The 24169-nt window shown below is 48.1% G+C and overlaps 1 long non-coding RNA gene across 1 annotated transcript in view; it reads left to right on the top strand.

The window, feature by feature from the left end:
- LOC147111414 (uncharacterized) overlaps window positions 1–24169 on the top strand; it is a 43707-nt gene that overhangs the window by 3869 nt on the left and 15669 nt on the right. Inside the window, exons 2-5 of the long non-coding RNA XR_015079680.1 lie at window positions 272–307; window positions 8379–8519; window positions 8633–8685; window positions 13502–13569. This is a non-coding gene — a long non-coding RNA (uncharacterized LOC147111414). The remainder of the gene's footprint in view (window positions 1–271; window positions 308–8378; window positions 8520–8632; window positions 8686–13501; window positions 13570–24169) is intronic.

The following is a 24169-nucleotide window of genomic DNA, read 5'->3' as shown; positions in this document are numbered from 1 at the left end:
TAAGGTGGTGGACGGGCTGTAAAGTGAATTCAGAATCAGCATCTTCGGTTCATATATATATTCTTGGACTTCTGTAACTCCTGATTAACTCCAGGTGTTGCTGTGCTGTCTAAGTGTTTCTTTTGGCCGATTTGCTGATCTGATCTTGTGTTCAGGGGCTGGGGATCAGGTCGATGATGCAGGTCTGCACAGAGGTAGAGGTGAAAAAGGCCATATCATATCCCACGATTCAAGATAAAATGATTGAATCTACATTTATCTGTTTCTTTAGAATCAACGGGGCACCTTGATGGGAACAGCACCACTGGTGAGTCCTTAGCTGTTTTTTCTTAGTGGCAACAACTTCTACTTGTGTTTTTTTCTTCTGTGCTAAGTCAATACAACCCACAGCGCGTTTCCAGTAAGAAGCATATGAATTGTTTACTCGTTACACATCTCTTACTCTAAACAATCAGGATTCTCATGAAATGAGACATCAATCAAGTTACAATGATCTTCACCGCAATCGATGCTGTCATCAACACTAGACGCTGTCTCCATTGCTATTGACTGTGTGTTCTGTTGCTTAGCAACATGAGAACAATAATCTGTTGTAACCAGAAATGGCAGAATTCCTTGAGGTGTTGGTTTTTATCTCAAAGGGGTGGAAGTTACGTTATAGTTTACATAAAGCTCTGGTCAGACCCCATCGGGACACTACATTCAGTTCTGGGCCCCGCACCTCAGGAAGGATATATCGACCTTGGAGGGGGGCAGCGCAGATTGACCAGAATGATACCGGGGCTAAAAGGGTTAAATTACCAGGACAGGTTGCACAGGCTGGGCTTGTATTCCCTCGAGTTTAGAAGATTAAGGGGCGATCTAATCGAGGTGTTTAAGATGATTAAAGGAGTTGATCAGGTCGATAGAGAGAAACTATTTCTTCTGGTGGGGGAAGTCCAGGACAAGGGGGCAGAACCTTAAAATTAGAGCCAGGCCGTTCAGGGGTGATGTCAGGAAGCACTTCTTCACACAAAGGGTGGTGGAAATCTGGAACTCTCTCCCCCAAAAAGCTGTTGAGGCTGGGGGTCAATTGAAAATTTCAAAACTGAGATTGATAGTTTTTTGTTAGGCAAGAGTATTAAGGGTTACAGACCAAGGCGGGGAGATGGAGTTAAGATACAGATCAGCCATGATCTAATTGAATGGCGGAACAGGCTCGAGGGGCTGAATAGCCTATGTTCCTATAGGATCTTAAAATTTATCACGGGGGGGAGCTGCGGGGAAACTTAGCCTCGTTGTAAGGGCAAGGGATCTCAGCATTAGCGGAGGTCGATCTGTTGCTCCTTTGCAAGGTAACACCTCGACATTCTCATACCTTGAAATTCTGCTCAGAGTTATGCTGTGTGAGAGGAGGCCTCAGACTAGATTCTCTCCAAAGGAGCCACACTAATTTTTACGAATTTATAAAATAACAGCAATATCACTTTGCTGCGAATGTCACGGGAAAGCTCCCTGCAAACAGTTCCTGACGCCGAATCTGAGGGATGAGGCCAATCTGCAGGATTCAATCCCATGAACACCAACAAAACAGGTTTGATGTTTTAGCACCTTAGCGAGCTGGCTAACATAATTCACAAGAACCAAAAGAGACCATACTCATCTGGGAAGAAGGAGAGAATATAACTATCATCATCACCCTCCTTGGGAAGGATACTGGTTTGCTTTTTTACACATAAACCCACTAAGAACAAAAGAGCAGACACTTTACAATATATGATATGCAGCCATAGTACCAGTATCGGGCAGGAGGAGACCTTCGGCCCATCTAAGAACATAAGAACATAAGAAATAGGAGCAGGAGTCGGCCATTCGGCCCCTCGAGCCTGCTCCGCCATTCAATAAGATCCTGGCTGATCTTCTACCTCAACTCCACTTTCCTGCACTATCCCCATATCCCTTGATTCCCTTAATATTCAAAAATCTAACGATCTCTGTCTTGAATATACTCAATGACTCATCATCCACAGCCCTCTGGGGTAGAGAATTCCAAAGATTCTCCACCCTCTGAGTGAAGACATTTCTCCTCATCTCAGTCCTAAATGGCCGACCCCTTATTCTGAGACTGTGACCCCTGGTTCTAGACTCCCCAGCCAGGGGAAACATCCTCCCTGCATCTACCCTGTCAAGCCCTGTAAGAATTTTGTATGTTTCAATGAGATCACCTCTCATTCTTTTAAACTCTAGAGAATATAGGCCTAGTCTACTCAATCTCTCCTCATAGGACAATCCCCCCATCCCAGGAACCAGTCTGGTGAACCTTCGTTGCACTCCCTCTATGGCAAGTATATCCTTCCTTAGGTAAGGAGACCAAAACTGTCCACAATACTCCAGGTGTGGTCTCACCAGGGCCCTGTATAATTGCAGTAAGACGTCTTTACTCTTATACTCAAATCCTCTTGTAATGAAGGCCAACAAACCATTTGCTTTCCTAATTGCTTGCTGTACCTGCATGTTAACTTTCAGTGATTCGTGTACAAGGACACCCAGGTCCCTCTGAACACCAACATTTCCCAATCTCTCACCATTTAAAAAATACTCTGCTTTTCTATTTTTCCTACCAAAGTGGATAACTTCACATTTCTCCACATTATATTCCATTTGCCATGTTCTTGCCCACTCACTTAGCCTGTCTATATCCCCTTGAAGCCTCCTTGCATCCTCCTCACAACTTACATTCCCACCCAGCTTTGTATCATCAGCAAACTTGGATATATTACATTTGGTCCCCTCATCCAAATCATTGATGTAGATTGTGAATAGCTGAGGCCCAAGCACTGATCCTTGCGGTACCTCACTAGTTACAGCCTGCCAATCCGAAAATGACCCGTTTATTCCTACTCTTTGTTTTCTGTCCGTTAACCAATCCTCAATCCATTCTAGTAAATTACCCCCAATCCCATGAGCCCTAATTTTGTTTAATAGCCTCTTGTGTGGCACCTTATCGAATACCTTCTGAAAATCCAAATACACCACATCCACTGGTTCCCCCTTGTCTATTCTGCTAGTTACAACCTCAAAAATCTCTAACAGATTTGTCAAACACGATTTCCCTTTCATAAATCCGTGTTGACTCTGCCCAATCCTATTATTATTATTTTCTAACCACAGCGTTCCCTTGGCACATTTCTAATAATCCTGAATCCCATTTATTGACAAGAACCTGAATAGTTCCTTCTTGAAACCCATTGAGATTTCATATTCCACCACCTGTGCCAGTAATCTGTTCCACATCCTCACCACCCTTTCAGTAAAAATGTTCTTCCTGCATTTCCTATTTTGTTTTTATGCCCTTAGTTTGTAAATATGACCCCTTTGTGCTTAAATTCTGTAGACGCCAGGAAAGCGTCCTTGTGTAGTGGGTTCAGCTGCCAATTCTCTGATGGCTGAACATGAGCTGACCTTCACAAATGAAGAATGGACAATTGAGAGAGGTGCGGGGAGCTTGGTGGAGCTAATTGGAGTTGTTCTCCAGGATGTATTGCTGTCTTCAGAAGAGGAGGGGAGCAACTGAAGGGGAAAATAAATTATCCATGATTTTTCAAATTCATTCTCGGGATGTGGGCGTCGCTGGCAAGGCCAGCATTTATTGCCCATCCCTAGTTGCCCTTGAGAAGGTGGTGGTGAGCCTCCTTCTTGAACCGCTGCAGTCCGTGTGGTGAAGGTGCTCCCACAGTGCTGTTAGGGAGGGAGTTCCAGGATTTTGACCCAGTGACGATGAAGGAACGGCCGATATACTTCCAAGTCAGGATGGCATGGTTCAAAGGTTGAGTCATTTTGATTTAATGCCTTGGGTAGAAGTCTGAGGAAGGATGTTCTTGCCATGGAGGGAGTGCAGCGAAGATTCACCAGGCTGATACCTGGGATGGCAGGAATGACGTATAGAAACATAGAAACATAGAAGATAGGAGCAGGAGTAGGCCATTCGGCCCTTCGAGCCTGCTCCGCCATTCAATGCGATCATGGCTGATCATCCAAATTCAGTACCCTGTCCCTGCCTTCTCCCCATATCCCTTGATCCCTTTAGCCTTAAGAAATATATCTAACTCCTTCTTGAATATACTTAATGAACTGGCCTCCACCGCCCTCTGTGGCAGAGAATTCCACAGGTTCACCACTCTCTGGGTGAAGAAATTCCTCCTCATTTCAGTCCTAAATGGCTTACCCCTTATCCTTAGACTATGACCCCTGGTTCTGGACTCCCCGGCCATCAGAAACATCCTTCCTGCATCTAGTCTGTCCAGGCCTGACAGAATTTTATAGGTTTCGATGAGATCCCCTCTCAATCTTCTAAACTCCAGTGAGTATAAGCCCAATCGACACAATCTCTCCTCATACGTCATTCCTGCCATCCCAGGTATCAGCCTGGTGAATCTTCGCTGCACTCCTTCCATGGCAAGAACGTCCTTCCTCAGGTAAGGCGACCAAAACTGCACACAATACTCAAGGTGTGGTCTCACCAAGGCCCTGTACAACTGTAGCAAGACATCCTTGTTCCTGTACTCGAACCCTCTTGCTACGAAGGCCAACATACCATTTGCCTTCTTAACCGCCTGCTGCACCTGCATGCTTACCTTCAGCAACTGGTGCACAAGAGCACCCAGGTCTCTTTGCACTTCCCCTTCTCCCAATCTATTGCCATTCAAATAATAATCTGCCTTCCTGTTTTTGCCACCAAAGTGGATAACCTCACATTTATCCACATTATAGTGCATTTGCCATGTTTCTGCCCAATCACCCAACCTGTCCAAATCGTACTGGAGTTTCACGACATCCTCCTCACAGCTTACCCTCCCACCCAGCTTTGTGTCGTCTGCAAATTTGGAGATATTACATCCAATTCCCTCGTCCAGATCATTAATATATATTGTGAACAGCTGGGGTCGTAGGACCGATCCTTGCGGTACCCCACTAGTCACTGCCTGCCACTCGGAAAACGACCCGCTTATTCCAACTCTTTGCTTTCTGTCCAACAATCAGTTCTCTATCCAAGTCAATACCTTGCCCCCAATCCCATGTGCCTTAATTTTGCACGCTAATCTCTTATGTGGGACCTTATCGAAAGCCTTCTGAAAGACCAAATACACCATATCCACTGGTTCTCCCGTATCTATTTTACCAGTTACATCCTCAAAAAATTCCAGTAGATTAGTCAAGCATGATTTACCTTTTGTAAATCCATGTTGACTTTGTCCGATCCTGTCACTGCTTTCCAAGTGCTCTGCTATTACATATTTTATAATAGACTCTAGCATTTTCCCCACTACCGATGTCAGGCTTACCGGTCTATAATTCCCCGCTTTTTCTCTACCACTTTTTTTGAATAGTGGGGTAACATTAGCTACCCTCCAATCCATGGGTACTGTTCCAGAGTCTATCGAGTTCTGGAAGATGACCAGCAATGCATCTACTATTTCTAGGGCCACTTCCTTAAGTACCCTGGGATGTAGATTATCAGGCCCTGGGGATTTATCGGCCTTCAGTCCCATCAATTTTACTAACACCATTTCCCTACAAATACTGATTTCTTTCAGTTCCACCCTTTCATCAGACCCTATGATCCCCAGCATCTCTGGGAGGTTATTTGTGTCCTCCTTTGTGAAGACAGAACCAAAGTATGTATTTAGTTGGTCTGCCATTTCTTTGTTTCCTATTATAAATTCCCCTGATTCTGACTGCAAGGGACCTACGCTTGACTTCACCAATCTTTTTCTATTCACATATCTATAAAAGCTTTTACAGTCAGTTTTTATGTTCCCTACAAGCTTACTCTCATATTCTATTTTTTCTTTCTTAATTAATCCCTTTGTCCTCCTTTGTTGAATCCTAAACTGCTCCCAATCCTCAGGATTATTGCTTTTTCTGGCCAATTTATATGTCCTCTCCTTGGATCTTATGCTATCCCTAATTTCCCTTGTTAGCCACGGTTGAGTCACCTTTTTTGTTTTATTTTTATGCCAAACTGGGATGAACAAATTCTGTAGCTCATCCATTCGGTCTTTGAATGTTTGCCATTGCCTATCCACCGTCAACCCTTTGAGTGCCATTCCCCAATCAATCCTACCCAACTCGCTCCTCAGACCATCGTAGTTTCCTTTATTTAAATTGAGGACCCTAGTCTCTGAGTCAACTACTTCATTCTCCATCTTAATGAAGAATTCGATCATATTATGATCGCTCTGACCCAAGGGGCCTCGTACAACAAGATTGCTAATTAATCCTTCTTGTTACATAATACCCAGTCTAAGATGGCCTGATCTCTGGTTGGTTCCTCGACATATTGGTCCAGGAAACCATCCCATAAACACTCCAGGAATTCCTCCTCCACAGTATTGTTACTAATTTGGTTGGCCCAATCTATATGTAGATTAAAGTCACCCATGATGACTGCTGTGCCCTTATTGCACGCTTCTTTAATTTCCCTTTTAATGCCATCCCCAACCTCCGCCTTACTGTTTGGAGGTCTATATACCACTCCCACTAATGTTTTTTTCCCCTTAGTATTTCTCAATTCTACCCATACAGATTCCACATCATCAGAGCTAATATCCTTCATTACAATTGTATTAATCCCTTCTTTAACCAGTAATGTTACCCCACCTCCCTTTCCTTTTTGCCTATCTTTCCTGAATATCGAATACCCCTGGATGTTGAGTTCCCAGTCTTGGCCATCCTTGAGCCACGTTTCCGTAATCCCAACCAAATCATATTTGTTTACCTCTATTTGCGCAGCCAATTCGTCCACCTTATTACAAATGCGGAGAGATTGGGTCGATTGGGCTTATACTCGCTGGAGTTTAGAAGAATGAAAGGGGATCTCATTGAAACTTACAAAATTCTAACAGGACTAGACAGACTAGATGCAGGAAGGATGTTCCCGATGGCCAGGGAGTCCAGAACCAAGCGTCACAGTCTAAGGATAAGGGGTAAGCCATTTAGGACAGAGATGAGGAGGAATTTCTTCACCCAGAGAGTGGTGAACCTGTGGAATTCTCTACCACAGAAGGCAGTAGAGGCCAATTCATTAAATATATTCAAGATGGAGTTAGATATATTTCTTAAGGCTAAAGGGATCAAGGGATATGGGGAGAAAGCAGGGACAGGGTACTGAGTTTGGATGATCAGCCATGATCTCATTAAATGGCGGAGCAGGCTCGAGGGGCCGAATGGCCCACTCTTGCTCCTATCTTCTATATTTCTATGTAAGTTCTGATTGGTAAACTTCACCTACAAACACGGACTGCGCTCCCATTACTTTACTGCCAGTGTGTTTGGTACCAGATTAAACCCATTTATGTTGAACAGGCTACCCCTTGATTAAACACTAGTGCACCCAGGAAGTGTAGACTGTGTTGAGCATTCAGACGTTGGAATCTCTGCCAGTCTGTTGGCTACAAGCTTACATTTAAGAGTAAGATGTGTGGAGCCTGCAGGGAGCTTCACCCACTGGGAGCTCAAATCAGACACGAGATGCGTGAGTCCCGATTTCCAACACTTACTCACTTTTATTTCCAGGACTGAAACTGCACACCAAAATCAAGATTAAGTGGAATGGTTTCTTATCAGAATTTAGCCGTTGAACCAAGGCCCCGTCTGCCCTCTCAGGTGGACATAAAAGATCCCACGGGCACTGTTTCAAAGAAGAGCAGGGGAGAGTTCTCCCCGGTGTCCTGGCCGATATTTATCCCTCAACCAGCATCGCTTAAACAGATTATCTGGTCGATTATCACATTGCTCTTTGTGGGATCTTGCTGTGCGCAAATTGGCAGCCGGGTTTCCTACATTACAGCAGTGACTACACTCCAAAAAGTACTTCATTGGCTGTGAATTGCTTTGGGACGTCCTGAGGTCGTGAAAGGCGCTATAGAAATGCAAGTCTTTCTTTCTATGTGACAATGTTTGAAAATGTTATCATGGGGGGGCGGGGGGGGAGGGAACAGAATGCATTTCTGTTCAACACGTACATAGGAACATCAGAACTAGGAGCAGGAGTCGGCCATTCGGCCCCTCGAGCCTGCTCCGCCATTCAATCAGATCATGGCTGGTCTTCGACCTCATCTCTACTTTCCTGCACTATCCCCAGATCCCTTAATATTCAAAAATCTATCGATTTCAGCCTTGAATATACTCAACGACTGAGCCTCCACAGCCCTCTGGGGCAGAGAATTCCAAAGATTCGCCGCCCTCTGAGTGAAGAGATTTCTCCTCATCTCAGTCCTAAATGGCCGACCCCTTATTCTGAGTCTGTGACCCCCGGTTCTAGACTCTCCAGCCAGGGGGAAACAGCCTCTCAGCATCTGCCCTGCCGTGCTATAAACTCTATGTTTTGTGTTTTGCAGTGACTGCAGCAACCACAATGACGGTACCGAATCACATCAGTCCCCAGAGTTGGATTGTTTACAGTGTTATTGTCGTGGGAATAATGGGTGCCGTTCTATTTCTTGTCATGATCACATATTATTGCATCAGAAACTTTAAGGGTGAGACTCCAGCGCAATCGGCATTGCCTACATTTTCATTTAATAAAAACCTTGTTTTCAATTATGCTTCCTCTTGCATTGATGCATAACCGGCCTTTCCAACATTTTTCTAGAACCCCCAGAAAGCATACAACCCGGTGAGACCTGTCAAAGGAACGAGTGCCGTGTAAGTCTGGACTTTTTCATTGTTTCAGCAATTCTAGAAAACGTAGATTTGAAAGTCAAAGCAATGTATTTCTTCCTCCTCCTGCTGCTGTGTTCCATGCATTGAATCATAGGATGATACCGCACAGGAGGAGGCCATTCGGCCCATCGTGCCTGTGCCGGCTCTCCAATTAGTCCCACTCCCCCTGCTCTTTCCCCAGAGCCCTGCACATTTCTCCTTTTCCAGTATTTATCCAATTCCATTTTGAAAGTTACTATTGAATCTGCTTCCACCGCCCTTTCGGGCAGCGCATTCCAGATCACAACAACTCGCTGCATAAAAAAAACCATTTCTCCTCATCTCCCCTCTGGTTCTTTTGCCAATTACCTTCAATCTGTGTCCTCTGGTTACCGACCTCCTGCCACTGGAAACAGTTTCTCCTTATTTATTCCAGCAAGACCTTTCATGATTTTGAACACCTCTATTAAATCTCCCCTTAACCTTCTCTGCTCCAAGGAGAACAATCCCAGCTTCTCCAGTCTTTCCACGTAACTGAAGTCCCTCATCCCTGGAACTGTTCAATACTCCAGCTGAGGCCGAATCAGTGATTAATAAAGGTTTAGAATTAAGCCCTCAAAAAGGGAGAGATCACAAGCGGGTCATTTTGGCTTTAAATAATAATGTCAAATATGTGATATCAGCTCTGGCTCCTGTTAAAAATGTAAGAACATAAGAAACAGGAGCAGGAGTCGGCCATTTGGCCCCTCGAGCCTGCTCCGCCATTCAATAAGATCATGGCTGATCTTCTACCTCAACTCCACTTTCCTGCACTATCCCCATATCCCTTGATTCCCCTAGAGTCCAAAAATCTATCGATCTCTGTCTTGAATATACTCAACGACTGAGCCTCCACAGCCCTCTGGGGCAGAGAATTCCAAAGATTCACCACCCTCTGAGTGAAGAAATTTCTCCTCATCTCAGTCCTAAATGGCCGACCCCTTATTCTGAGACTGTGACCCCTTGGTCTGGACTCCCCAGCCAGGGGAAACATCCTCCCTGCATCTACCCTGTCAAGCCCTGTAAGAATGTTGTATGTTTCAATGTGATCACCTCTCATTCTTCTAAACTCTAGAGAATATAGGCCTAGTCTACTCAATCTCTCCTCATAGGACAATCCCCCCATCCCAGGAACCAGTCTGGTGAACCTTTGTTGCACTCCCTCTATGGCAAGTATATCCTTCCTTAGGTAAGGAGACCAAAACTGTGCACAATACTCCAGGTGTGGTCTTTCCAAAGCCCTTAAACACCTCTCCCTATTTTAGTTTCTATTGGTGGCTATCAGCTAAAGCCAAAATGTCCCCCCAAGGACTTTTCCTCCTAAAGGTGTCTTGATGCTATTTCCTACTCTTAGACTGCCTAATTCCACCTCCGTAACATCGTCCATCTCCGCCCCTGCCTCAGTCCATCTGCTGATGAAACCCTCAGCCATGCCTTTTGTTACCTCCAACACACTCCTGGCCGGCCTCCCACGTTCCACCCTACATAAACTTCAGCTCATCCAAAACTCTGCTGCCCGTGTCCTAACTCGCACCCAGTCCCGTTCACCCATCACCCCCTGTCCTAACTCGCACCGAGTCCCCTTCACCCATCACCCCCTGTCCTAACTCGCACCAAGTCCCGTTCACCCATCACCCCCTGTCCTACCTCGCACCAAGTCCCGTTCACCCATCACCCCGTGTCCTAACTCACACCGAGTCCCGTTCACCCATCACCCCCCGTCCTAACTCGCACCGAGTCCCGTTCACCCATCACCCCCCGTCCTAACTCACACCGAGTCCCGTTCACCCATCACCCCCCGTCCTAACTCGCACCAAGTCCCGTTCACCCATCACCCCCTGTCCTAACTCGCACCAAGTCCCGTTCACCCATCACCCTGTGTCCTAACTCGCACCGAGTCCCGTTCACCCATCACCCCCCGTCCTAACTCGCACCAAGTCCCGTTCACCCATCACCCCCTGTCCTAACTCGCACCAAGTCCCGTTCGTCCATTACCCCTGTGCTCGCTGACCTACATTGGCTCCCAGTCCGGCAACACCTCGATTTTAAAATTCTCATCCTTGTTTTCAAATCCCTCCATGGTCTCACCCCTCCCTATCTTTGTAACGTCCTCCAGCCCCACAACCCTCCGAGATCTCTGCGCTCCTCCAATTCTGGCCTCTTGCACATCCCCGATTCCCATCGCTCCACAATTGGCAGCCGTGCCTTCAGCTGTCTGGGCCCCGAGCTCTGGAATTCCCTCCCTAAACCTCTCCGCCTCTCTCTCCTCTTTTTGATCTGCTGTCCTAATATCTCCTTATGTGGCTTGGTGTCAAAAGTTGTCTGGTTACACTCCTTGTGAAGTGTCTTGGGATGTTTTACTATGTTAAAGGTGCTATATAAATGCAAGCTGTAGATGTTGTTGCACATGCACCAAACCCAAACTCCTCATCAGATCTTCCATTCTCAGAGCCAGCTTGAGATTTCGGAGCAGTTTGTGCGGGCGGGTTTAACATTCCCACCGAGTGATTTTTATTCAGTCTCACTCAAGGTGTTTGATTTCATCCGCTTCGTCGGCCTCGTTTATCACAGCTTCAAGTTTTTGCCCCAAATATTCTCGGGGTTGCGCTTGCTCTGCAGGTTCAGCCCCAGCGAGAGGCCCGTTCAGCTTCACGCCCAATGCTGAAATTGCAGAGTGTGAATCGGCAGGGGTGGGGGCTAAGATCCAAACTGACTCCAAGGCGAAACGGTGTTGGGCTCCCCCCTCCGAAAGGAAGGGCTCCAATCCTGACTCACTTCCTTCAATGCACTTTGGACATTGGTACAGGGAGCACGGGGTTTTATAGATCCCGATTCTAATTACACAGCCGCCTCCCCCTCCCCTTTGCCTGATGGAAACCAAGCCGGGGTGGTGGGGGGGGGGGGAGTTGAAATAAAGGCAGCGACATACCTCCTGTGAAACCACCGCCATCCCACCACCACGTCATGATGTTAACCTGCTCGTTTGAGCAGGTGAATGGGATGAAGCGGGGTCCTTTAAATATGCAGATCAGGTCCTGATGATGTCATCGGATCCCGATGATGTCGTTGGATACCGATGATGTCATCGGGTCCCGATTAAGTCATTGGATACCGATGATGTAATCGGGTCTCGATGATGTCGTTGGATACCGATGATCTCATCGGGTCCCGATGAAGTCATTGGATACCGATGATGTCATCGGGTCCCGATGATGTCGTCAGATCCTGATAATGTAATCGGGATCCGATCTGTTATATTAGTCGGAGGCCTGAGCGGGGGAAGGGGTCGCAGTGAGGACTTCCCCAACAGGCCAGAATTGTCGGGAGGTGGATCGTGGGCCTGATGAACAACGATAACGGAGTTGTTGACTAATCACAGTGATTGATCTCCATCAATGTGTCCCAGACACGAGGCGAGGAAAACCCCCAGTGGTGGAGAGCTTTAGGAGCCAGAGGTCCAAAGTCACCTGTTCCTCCCGAGCTCGCTACACTCACCACACGTCACGTCTCAAATTCCATCTGGCCGCTCAGCTCTCACCTTTAGCGCAGCTCAACACACCTCACCTTCCAGGAGACACAGAGAGTGACGGTGTGCGTTCCTGAGTCCCCAAGAAAGGGAGAGAAGTTTAACTCCCATTGACCGCTGCTTGTGCAAAGAAAGTTCTTTCACCTCAAGATCTTCACAAATAAAACATTTGAGCTTTACGTATGAGGACTCGTACCTTGTACAATAATGTATAATTCATCAATCCTGTGCTTCCACTGGGGAGACCCACTTCAAGGGAGTGTGGGTTGGCGATGGGGCTACAACTGAGGGGTTGACTCACCTCCATGACCTCTCTTGGCAAGCCACCCCATAATTATGTTAGAGCAATGGCACCTTGATAGATGAATTATTGTCCTCCATTAAAATTATGCATTGGAGAAGGTGCGAGAAGGTGCAAGGAAGATTTCCAAGGATGATACCAGAACTGAGAGGTTATAACTATCAGGAAAGACTGAACAGGCTGGGGCTTGTTTCTCTAGAAGAGAGAAGGCTGAGGGGTGACCCGATAGAGGGCTATAAAATTCTGAAAGATTTCGATAGGGTAGACGTAGAGAAGATGTTTCCACTTGTGGGGGAGACCAGAACTGGGGCCATCAATATAAGATAGTCACTGATAAATCCAACAGGGAATTCAGGAGAAACTTCTTTACCCAGAGAGTGGTGAGAATGTGGAACTCGCTGCCACAGGGAGTGGTTGAGGCGAATAGTATAGAAGCTGGATAAACACAAGAGGGGAAAAGGAATAGAAGGATATGGTGATAGGGTGAGATGAAGAGGGGTGGGAGGAGGCTGGTGTGGAGCAGAAACACCGGCACGGACCAGTTGGGCCGAATGGCCTGTTTCTCTGCTGTACATTCTATGTAAAAAATAATAGTATGGGAAGGGAACTGTCGAGCAAATGGTTTTGCACATCATCTTATATTGGGTTTGATCCTGTTAGAGTTGATCTTAAGTAACTCTTGCATGCGAGGTGGAACATGATATACATGCGTCGTGTACCTTGCATTGATGGCTCAGTGTGAGATATTCCCTTCGACTGCACAGGTACTGGGGCAATAATGATTGAGAAAGTGTGAGACCAGTACAGGCCTTAGAAAACTACAAAAGAATTCTAGCCTAAGACAAAGCCAGGTGCAGATAGGGGCTCTCACACACCAAAACCTCATCCATTGCTGCTATTATATCATGATGACTATTAATCATTTAAATAATATTTTTAAAATTTGTTTCCAGTTCCATCGCTGTAGATCTGAGGCAGAGAACTGAGAGAGGTTCAGAGACTGAGACCGTGCATCTATCAGGTGTTTTATGATAGTGCGCAGCCACTTAGATACTTACTTTAGCCTTTATTCATAGTCTTAGTTGTTTTGCCAAAAACTACAAGCAGAATTAGACTGATTTTCACAGCGGCCTTTCGGGTCAGCTTTTAATTGGAGCAGTCAAGATTATGAAGGGTTCTGATAAGATGAATATAATGATAGATTGTGTCCACTCAGATGGTAACAAGACGGCACAAACTGAAGATAATCACAAGAATTGAAGGGGACGTTTTCAAAAAAATGTCTTTGCACTCAGGGTGGTTAGAATGTGGAGATCGCGGCCACAATCCACGGCTGAGAGTCCCGAAATACTTTTAAACGAGAATGAAATAGTTGCTTGAAAAACTGGAATCTTAAAGGGTTCGGGGAGCGAGCAGGAGAGTGGGATTAGACTGGGTGGGATAGTAAAGGGTACAGGGAGTGAGGGGGAGAGTGGGATTAGACTGGGTGGGATATTAAAGGGTACGGGGAGTGAGGGGGAGAGTGGGATTAGACTGGGTGGGATATTAAAGGTTACAGGGAGTGAGGGGGAGAGTGGGATTAGACTGGATGGGATATTAAAGGGTGTGGGGAGTGAGGGGGAGAGTGGGATTAGACTGGGTGGGATATTAAAGGGTTTGGGGAGTGAGGGGGAGAGTGGGATTAGACTGGGTGGGATATTAAAGGGTGTGGGGAGTGAGGGGGAGCGTGGGATTAGACTGGGTGGGATATTAAAGGGTTTGGGGAGTGAGGGGGAGAGTGGGATTAGACTGGGTGGGATATTAAAGGGTGCGGGGAGTGAGGGGAGAGTGGGATTAGACTGGGTGGGATATTAAAGGGTGCGGGGAGTGAGGGGAGAGTGGGATTAGACTGGGTGGGATATTAAAGGGTGCGGGGAGTGAGGGGGAGAGTGGGATTAGACTGGATGGGATATTAAAGGGTGTGGGGAGTGAGCAGGCGAGTGGGATTAGACTGGGTGGGATATTAAAGGGTGCGGGGAGTGAGGGGGAGAGTGGGATTAGACTGGGTGGGATATTAAAGGGTACGGGGAGTGAGGGGGAGAGTGGGATTAGACTGGGTGGGATATTAAAGGGTACAGGGAACGAGCGGGAGTGTGGGATTAGACTGGGTGGGATATTAAAGGGTACGGGGAGTGAGGGGGAGAGTGGGATTAGACTGGGTGGGATATTAAAGGGTGCGGGGAGTGAGCGGGAGAGTGGGATTAGACTGGGTGGGATATTAAAGGGTACGGGGAGTGAGGGGGAGAGTGGGATTAGACTGGGTGGGATATTAAAGGGTGTGGGGAGTGAGGGGGAGAGTGGGATTAGACTGGGTGGGATATTAAAGGGTTTGGGGAGTGAGGGGGAGAGTGGGATTAGACTGGGTGGGATATTAAAGGGTACAGGGAGCGAGCGGGAGCGTGGGATTAGACTGGGTGGGATATTAAAGGGTACGGGGAGTGAGGGGGAGAGTGGGATTAGACTGCTTGGGATATTAAAGGGTGCGGGGAGTGAGCGGGAGAGTGGGATTAGACTGGGTGGGATATTAAAGGGTACGGGGAGTGAGGGTAGAGTGGGATTAGACTGGGTGGGATATTAAAGGGTGTGGGGAGTGAGGGGGAGCGTGGGATTAGACTGGGTGGGATATTAAAGGGTTTGGGGAGTGAGGGGGAGAGTGGGATTAGACTTGGTGGGATATTAAAGGGTGTGGGGAGTGAGGGGGAGAGTGGGATTAGACTGGGTGGGATATTAAAGGGTTTGGGGAGTAAGGGGGAGAGTGGGATTAGACTGGGTGGGATATTAAAGGGTGCGGGGAGTGAGGGGAGAGTGGGATTAGACTGGGTGGGATATTAAAGGGTGCGGGGAGTGAGGGGAGAGTGGGATTAGACTGGGTGGGATATTAAAGGGTGCGGGGAGTGAGGGGGAGAGTGGGATTAGACTGGATGGGATATTAAAGGGTGTGGGGAGTGAGCAGGAGAGTGGGATTAGACTGGGTGGGATATTAAAGGGTGCGGGGAGTGAGGGGGAGAGTGGGATTAGACTGGGTGGGATATTAAAGGGTACGGGGAGTGAGGGGGAGAGTGGGATTAGACTAGGTGGGATATTAAAGGGTGTGGGGAGTGAGGGGGAGAGTGGGATTAGACTGGGTGGGATATTAAAGGGTTTGGGGAGTGAGGGGGAGAGTGGGATTAGACTGGGTGGGATATTAAAGGGTGCGGGGAGTGAGGGGAGAGTGGGATTAGACTGGGTGGGATATTAAAGGGTGCGGGGAGTGAGGGGAGAGTGGGATTAGACTGGGTGGGATATTAAAGGGTGCGGGGAGTGAGGGGGAGAGTGGGATTAGACTGGATGGGATATTAAAGGGTGTGGGGAGTGAGCAGGAGAGTGGGATTAGACTGGGTGGGATATTAAAGGGTGCGGGGAGTGAGGGGGAGAGTGGGATTAGACTGGGTGGGATATTAAAGGGTACGGGGAGTGAGGGGGAGAGTGGGATTAGACTGGGTGGGATATTAAAGGGTACAGGGAGCGAGGGGCAGCGTGGGATTAGACTGGGTGGGATATTAAAGGGTACGGGGAGTGAGGGGGAGAGTGGGATTAGACTGGGTGGGATATTAAAGGGTTTGGGGAGTGAGGGGGAGAGTGGGATTAGACTGGGTGGGATATTAAAGGATTTGGGGAGTGAGGGGGAGAGTGGGATTAGACTGGGTGGGATATTAAAGGGTGTGGGGAGTGAGGGGGAGAGTGGGATTAGACTGGGTGGGATATTACAGGGTTTGGGGAGTGAGGGGAGAGTGGGATTAGACTGGGTGGGATATTAAAGGGTGCGGGGAGTGAGGGGGAGCGTGGGATTAGACTGGGTGGGATATTAAAGGGTACGGGGAGTGAGGGGGAGAGTGGGATTAGACTGGGTGGGATATTAAAGGGTGCGGGGAGTGAGGGGAGAGTGGGATTAGACTGGGTGGGATATTAAAGGGTGCGGGGAGTGAGGGGGAGAGTGGGATTAGACTGGGTGGGATATTAAAGGGTACGGGGAGCGAGGGGGGGATTAGACTGGGTGGGATATTAAAGGGTGTGGGGAGTGAGGGGGAGAGTGGGATTAGACTGGGTGGGATATTAAAGGGTACGAGGAGTGAGGGGGAGAGTGGGATTAGACTAGATGGGATATTAAAGGGTTTGGGGAGTGAGGGGGAGAGTGGGATTAGACTGGGTGGGATATTAAAGGGTGCGGGAAGTGAGGGGAAGTGTGGGATTAGACTGGGTGGGATATTAAAGGGTTTGGGGAGTGAGCGGAAAGTGGGATTAGACTGGGTGGGATATTAAAGGGTACGAGGAGTGAGGGGTGAGTGGGATTAGACTAGATGGGATATTAAAGGGTGTGGGGAGGGGGAGAGTGGGATTAGACTGGGTGGGATATTAAAGGGTGGGAGGAGTAGGGGGAGAGTGGGATTAGACTGGGTGGGATATTAAAGGGTACTAGGAGTGAGGGAGAGAGTGGGATTAGACGGGTGGGATGTTAAAGGCTACGGGGAGTGAGGGGGAGAGTGGGATTAGACTGGGTGGGATATTAAAGGGTACGGGGAGTGAGCGGGAAAGTGGGATTAGACTGGGTGGAATATTAAAGGGTGCGGGGAGTGAGCGGGAGAGTGGGATTAGACTGGGTGGGATATTAAAGGGTATGGGGAGTGAGCGGGAGAGTGGGATTAGACTGGGTGGGATATTAAAGATTTTGGGGCGTGAGGGGGAGAGTGGGATTAGACTGGGTGGGATATTAAAGGGTACGGGGAGTGAGCGGGAGAGTGGGATTAGACTGGGTGGGATATTAAAGGGTACGGGGAGTGAGCGGGAGAGTGGGATTAGACTGGGTGGGATATTAAAGATTTTGGGGCGTGAGGGGGAGAGTGGGATCAGTAACTAGTGGTGTTCCGCAGGGGTCAGTGCTGGGTCCCCAACTCTTTACAATCTATATTAACGATTTGGAGGAGGGGACCGAGTGTAACATATCAAAGTTTGCAGATGATACTAAGATGGGAGGGAAAGTAGTGAGTGAGGAGGACATAAAAAACCTGCAAGGGGACATAGACAGGCTAAGTAAGTGGGCAGAGATTTGGCAGATGGAATACAATACTGGAAAGTGTGAGGTTATGCACTTTGGCAGGAAAAATCGTAGAGCAAGCTATTATCTTAATGGCAAGAAACTGGAAAGTACTGAAGTACAAAGGGATCTGGGGGTCCTGGTGCACGAAACTCAAAAGGTTATTATGCAGGTGCAGCAAGTGATTAAGAAGGCCAATGGAATGTTGGTTTTCTTTGCTAGGGGGATAGAATATAAAAATAGGGAGGTATTGCTTCAGTTGTACAAGGTATTGGTGAGACCGCACCTGGAATACTGCGTTCAGTTTTGGTGTCCATACATAAGAAAGGACATACTTGCTCTCGAGTCAGTACAAAGAAGTTTCACTCGGTTAATCCCGGGGATGAGGGGATGGACATATGAGGAGAGGTTGAGTAGATTGGGACTCTACTCATTGGAGTTCAGAAGAATGAGAGGCGATCTTATTGAAACATATAAGATTGTGAAGGGGTTGGATCGGGTGGATGCGGGGAGGTTGTTCCCGATGATGGGTGAAACTAGAACTAGGGGGCATAGTCTTAGAATAAGGGGCTGCTCTTTCAAAACTGAGATGAGGAGGAACTACTTCACTCAGAGGGTGATAGGTCCATGGAATATGCTGCCCCAAAAAGCTGTAGAAGCTATGTCATTACATAAATTTAAAACAGAAATAGACAGTTTCCTAGAAGTAAAGGGAATTAAGGGTTACGGGGAGCGGGCAGGAATTTGGACATGAGTCTAGGTCCGGATCGGTCATGGCCCTGTGGGTAGCGGAGCGGGCCCAGGGGCCGTGTAGCCTGATCCTGCTCCTATTTCGTGTGTCTAATTCTGTTAGATTCAGGAGATGGTTCTGTGATAGTGGATTGGCGGTTAGGATCAGATCAGCCATGATTTTATTGAATGGCGGAGCAGGCTCGAGGGGCCGATTGGCCTACTCCTGCTCCTATTTCTTATGTTCTTATGACTGGGTGTGATATTAAAGAGTTCGGAGAGTGAGGGGGAGAGTGAGATTAGAAGGGTGGGATATTAAAGGGTACGGGGAGTGAGGGGGAGAGTGGGATTAGACTGGGTGGGATATTAAAGGGTACGGTGAGTGAGGAGGAGAGTGGGATTAGACTGGGTGGGATATTAAAGGGTACGGGGAGTGAGGGGGAGAGTGGGATTAGACTGGGTGGGACATTAAAGGGTGCGGGGAGTGAGGGGGAGAGTGGGATTAGACTAGATGGGATATTAAAGGGTTTGGGGAGTGAGGGGGAGAGTGGGATTAGACTGGGTGGGATATTAAAGGGTGGGAGGAGTAGGGGGAGAGTGGGATTAGACTGGGTGGGATATTAAAGGGTACGGGGAGTGAGGGAGAGAGTGGGATTAGACTGGGTGGGATATTAAAGGGTGCGGGGAGTGAGGGGGAGAGTGGGATTAGACTAGATGGGATATTAAAGGGTTTGGGGAGTGAGGGGGAGAGTGGGATTAGACTGGGTGGGATATTAAAGGGTGGGAGGAGTAGGGGGAGAGTGGGATTAGACTGGGTGGGATATTAAAGGGTACGGGGAGTGAGGGAGAGAGTGGGATTAGACGGGTGGAATGTTAAAGGCTACGGGGAGTGAGGGGGAGAGTGGGATTAGACTGGTGGGATATTAAAGGGTGTGGGGAGTGAGTGGGAGAGTGGGATTAGACTGGGTGGGATATTAAAGGGTACGGGGAGTGAGCGGGAAAGTGGGATTAGACTGGGTGGAATATTAAAGGGTGCGGGGAGTGAGCGGGAGAGTGGGATTAGACTGGGTGGGATATTAAAGGGTACGGGGAGTGAGCGGGAGAGTGGGATTAGACTGGGTGGGATATTAAAGGGTACGGGGAGTGAGCGGGAGAGTGGGATTAGACTGGGTGGGATATTAAAGATTTTGGGGCGTGAGGGGGAGAGTGGGATCAGTAACTAATAGTGTTCCGCAGGGGTCAGTGCTGGGTCCCCAACTCTTACAATCTATATTAACGATTTGGAGGAGGGGACCGAGTGTAACATATCAAAGTTTGCAGATGATACTAAGATGGGAGGGAAAGTAGTGAGTGAGGAGGACATAAAAAACCTGCAAGGGGACATAGACAGGCTAAGTAAGTGGGCAGAGATTTGGCAGATGGAATACAATACTGGAAAGTGTGAGGTTATGCACTTTGGCAGGAAAAATCGTAGAGCAAGCTATTATCTTAATGGCAAGAAACTGGAAAGTACTGAAGTACAAAGGGATCTGGGGGTCCTGGTGCACGAAACTCAAAAGGTTATTATGCAGGTGCAGCAAGTGATTAAGGAGGCCAATGGAATGTTGGTTTTCTTTGCGAGGGGGATAGAATATAAAAATAGGGAGGTATTGCTTCAGTTGTACAAGGTATTGGTGAGACCGCACCTGGAATACTGCGTACAGTTTTGGTGTCCATACATAAGAAAGGACATACTTGCTCTCGAGTCAGTACAAAGAAGTTTCACTCGGTTAATCCCGGGGATGAGGGGATGGACATATGAGGAGAGGTTGAGTAGATTGGGACTCTACTCATTGGAGTTCAGAAGAATGAGAGGCGATCTTATTGAAACATATAAGATTGTGAAGGGGTTGGATCGGGTGGATGCGGGGAGGTTGTTCCCGATGATTGGTGAAACTAGAACTAGGGGGCATAGTCTTAGAATAAGGGGCTGCTCTTTCAAAACTGAGATGAGGAGGAACTACTTCACTCAGAGGGTGGTAGGTCCATGGAATATGCTGCCCCAAAAAGCTGTAGAAGCTATGTCATTACATAAATTTAAAACAGAAATAGACAGTTTCCTAGAAGTAAAGGGAATTAAGGGTTACGGGGAGCGGGCAGGAATTTGGACATGAGTCTAGGTCCGGATCGGTCATGGCCCTGTGGGTAGCGGAGCGGGCCCAGGGGCCGTGTAGCCTGATCCTGCTCCTATTTCGTGTGTCTAATTCTGTTAGATTCAGGAGATGGTTCTGTGATAGTGGATTGGCGGTTAGGATCAGATCAGCCATGATCTTATTGAATGGCGGAGCAGGCTCGAGGGGCCGATTGGCCTACTCCTGCTCCTATTTCTTATGTTCTTATGACTGGGTGGGATATTAAAGAGTTCGGAGAGTGAGGGGGAGAGTGAGATTAGACTGGGTGGGATATTAAAGGGTACGGGGAGTGAGGGGGAGAGTGGGATTAGACTGGGTGGGATATTAAAGGGTACGGGGAGTGAGGAGGAGAGTGGGATTAGACTGGGTGGGATATTAAAGGGTACGGGGAGTGAGGGGGAGAGTGGGATTAGACTGGGTGGGATATTAAAGGGTGCGGGGAGTGAGGGGGAGAGTGGGATTAGACTAGATGGGATATTAAAGGGTTTGGGGAGTGAGGGGGAGAGTGGGATTAGACTGGGTGGGATATTAAAGGGTGGGAGGAGTAGGGGGAGAGTGGGATTAGACTGGGTGGGATATTAAAGGGTACGGGGAGTGAGGGAGAGAATGGGATTAGACGGGTGGGATGTTAAAGGCTACGGGGAGTGAGGGGGAGAGTGGGATTAGACTGGTGGGATATTAAAGGGTGTGGGGAGTGAGTGGGAGAGTGGGATTAGACTGGGTGGGATATTAAAGGGTACGGGGAGTGAGCGGGAAAGTGGGATTAGACTGGGTGGAATATTAAAGGTTGCGGGGAGTGAGCGGGAGAGTGGGATTAGACTGGGTGGGATATTAAAGGGTACGGGGAGTGAGCGGGAGAGTGGGATTAGACTGGGTGGGATATTAAAGGGTACGGGGAGTGAGCGGGAGAGTGGGATTAGACTGGGTGGGATATTAAAGATTTTGGGGCGTGAGGGGGAGTGTGGGATCAGTAACTAGTGGTGTTCCGCAGGGGTCAGTGCTGGGTCCCCAACTCTTTCAATCTATATTAACGATTTGGAGGAGGGGACCGAGTGTAACATATCAAAGTTTGCAGATGATACTAAGATGGGAGGGAAAGTAGTGAGTGAGGAGGACATAAAAAACCTGCAAGGGGACATAGACAGGCTAAGTAAGTGGGCAGAGATTTGGCAGATGGAATACAATACTGGAAAGTGTGAGGTTATGCACTTTGGCAGGAAAAATCGTAGAGCAAGCTATTATCTTAATGGCAAGAAACTGGAAAGTACTGAAGTACAAAGGGATCTGGGGGTCCTGGTGCACGAAACTCAAAAGGTTATTATGCAGGTGCAGCAAGTGATTAAGGAGGCCAATGGAATGTTGGTTTTCTTTGCTAGGGGGATAGAATATAAAAATAGGGAGGTATTGCTTCAGTTGTACAAGGTATTGGTGAGACCGCACCTGGAATACTGCGTACAGTTTTGGTGTCCATACATAAGAAAGGACATACTTGCTCTCGAGTCAGTACAAAGAAGTTTCACTCGGTTAATCCCGGGGATGAGGGGATGGACATATGAGGAGAGGTTGAGTAGATTGGGACTCTACTCATTGGAGTTCAGAAGAATGAGAGGCGATCTTATTGAAACATATAAGATTGTGAAGGGGTTGGATCGGGTGGATGCGGGGAGGTTGTTCCTGATGATGGGTGAAACTAGAACTAGGGGGCATAGTCTTAGAATAAGGGGCTGCTCTTTCAAAACTGAGATGAGGAGGAACTACTTCACTCAGAGGGTGGTAGGTCCATGGAATATGCTGCCCCAAAAAGCTGTAGAAGCTACGTCATTACATAAATTTAAAACAGAAATAGACAGTTTCCTAGAAGTAAAGGGAATTAAGGGTTACGGGGAGCGGGCAGGAATTTGGACATGAGTCTAGGTCCGGATCGGTCATGGCCCTGTGGGTAGCGGAGCGGGCCCAGGGGCCGTGTAGCCTGATCCTGCTCCTATTTCGTGTGTCTAATTCTGTTAGATTCAGGAGATGGTTCTGTGATAGTGGATTGGCGGTTAGGATCAGATCAGCCATGATCTTATTGAATGGCGGAGCAGGCTCGAGGGGCCGATTGGCCTACTCCTGCTCCTATTTCTTATGTTCTTATGACTGGGTGGGATATTAAAGAGTTCGGAGAGTGAGGGGGAGAGTGAGATTAGACTGGGTGGGATATTAAAGGGTACGGGGAGTGAGGGGGAGAGTGGGATTAGACTGGGTGGGATATTAAAGAGTTCGGGGAGTGAGGGGGAGAGTGAGATTAGACTGGGTGGGATATTAAAGGGTACGGGGAGTGAGGGGGAGAGTGGGATTAGACTGGGTGGGATATTAAAGGGTACGGGGAGTGAGGAGGAGAGTGGGATTAGACTGGGTGGGATATTAAAGGGTACGGGGAGTGAGGGGGAGAGTGGGATTAGACTGGGTGGGATATTAAAGGGTGCGGGGAGTGAGGGGGAGAGTGGGATTAGACTAGATGGGATATTAAAGGGTTTGGGGAGTGAGGGGGAGAGTGGGATTAGACTGGGTGGGATATTAAAGGGCGTGGGGAGGGGGAGAGTGGGATTAGACTGGGTGGGATATTAAAGGGTGTGGGGAGTGAGGGGGAGAGTGGGATTAGACTGGGTGGGATATTAAAGGGTGCGGGAAGTGAGGGGAAGTGTGGGATTAGACTGGGTGGGATATTAAAGGGTTTGGGGAGTGAGCGGAAAGTGGGATTAGACTGGGTGGGATATTAAAGGGTGGGAGGAGTAGGGGGGAGAGTGGGATTAGACTGGGTGGGATATTAAAGGGTACGAGGAGTGAGGGGGAGAGTGGGATTAGACTAGATGGGATATTAAAGGGTGTGGGGAGGGGGAGAGTGGGATTAGACTGGGTGGGATATTAAAGGGTGTGGGGAGTGAGGGGGAGAGTGGGATTAGACTAGATGGGATATTAAAGGGTGGGAGGAGTAGGGGGAGAGTGGGATTAGTCTGGGTGGGATATTAAAGGGTACGGGGAGTGAGGGGGAGAGTGGGATTAGACGGGTGGGATGTTAAAGGCTACGGGGAGTGAGGGGGAGAGTGGGATTAGACTGGTGGGATATTAAAGGGTGTGGGGAGTGAGGGGGAGAGTGGGATTAGACTGGGTGGGATATTAAAGGGTACGGGGAGTGAGCGGGAAAGTGGGATTAGACTGGGTGGAATATTAAAGGGTGCGGGGAGTGAGCGGGAGAGTGGGATTAGACTGGGTGGGATATTGAAGGGTACGGGGAGTGAGCGGGAGAGTGGGATTAGACTGGGTGGGATATTGAAGGGTACGGGGAGTGAGCGGGAGAGTGGGATCAGTAACTAGTAGTGTTCCGCAGGGGTCAGTGCTGGGTCCCCAACTCTTTACAATCTATATTAACGATTTGGAGGAGGGGACCGAGTGTAACATATCAAAGTTTGCAGATGATACTAAGATGGGAGGGAAAGTAGTGAGTGAGGAGGACATAAAAAACCTGCAAGGGGACATAGACAGGCTAAGTAAGTGGGCAGAGATTTGGCAGATGGAATACAATACTGGAAAGTGTGAGGTTATGCACTTTGGCAGGAAAAATCGTAGAGCAA

This window comes from Somniosus microcephalus, chromosome 10, assembly GCF_052327205.1.
Source record: "Somniosus microcephalus isolate GS21.2 chromosome 10, FLI_Smic_1.0, whole genome shotgun sequence".
Taxonomy (NCBI): domain Eukaryota; kingdom Metazoa; phylum Chordata; class Chondrichthyes; order Squaliformes; family Somniosidae; genus Somniosus; species Somniosus microcephalus.
The sequence above is the reverse complement of the archived record's forward strand: the minus strand, read 5'-3'. Positions and strand labels throughout refer to the sequence as shown.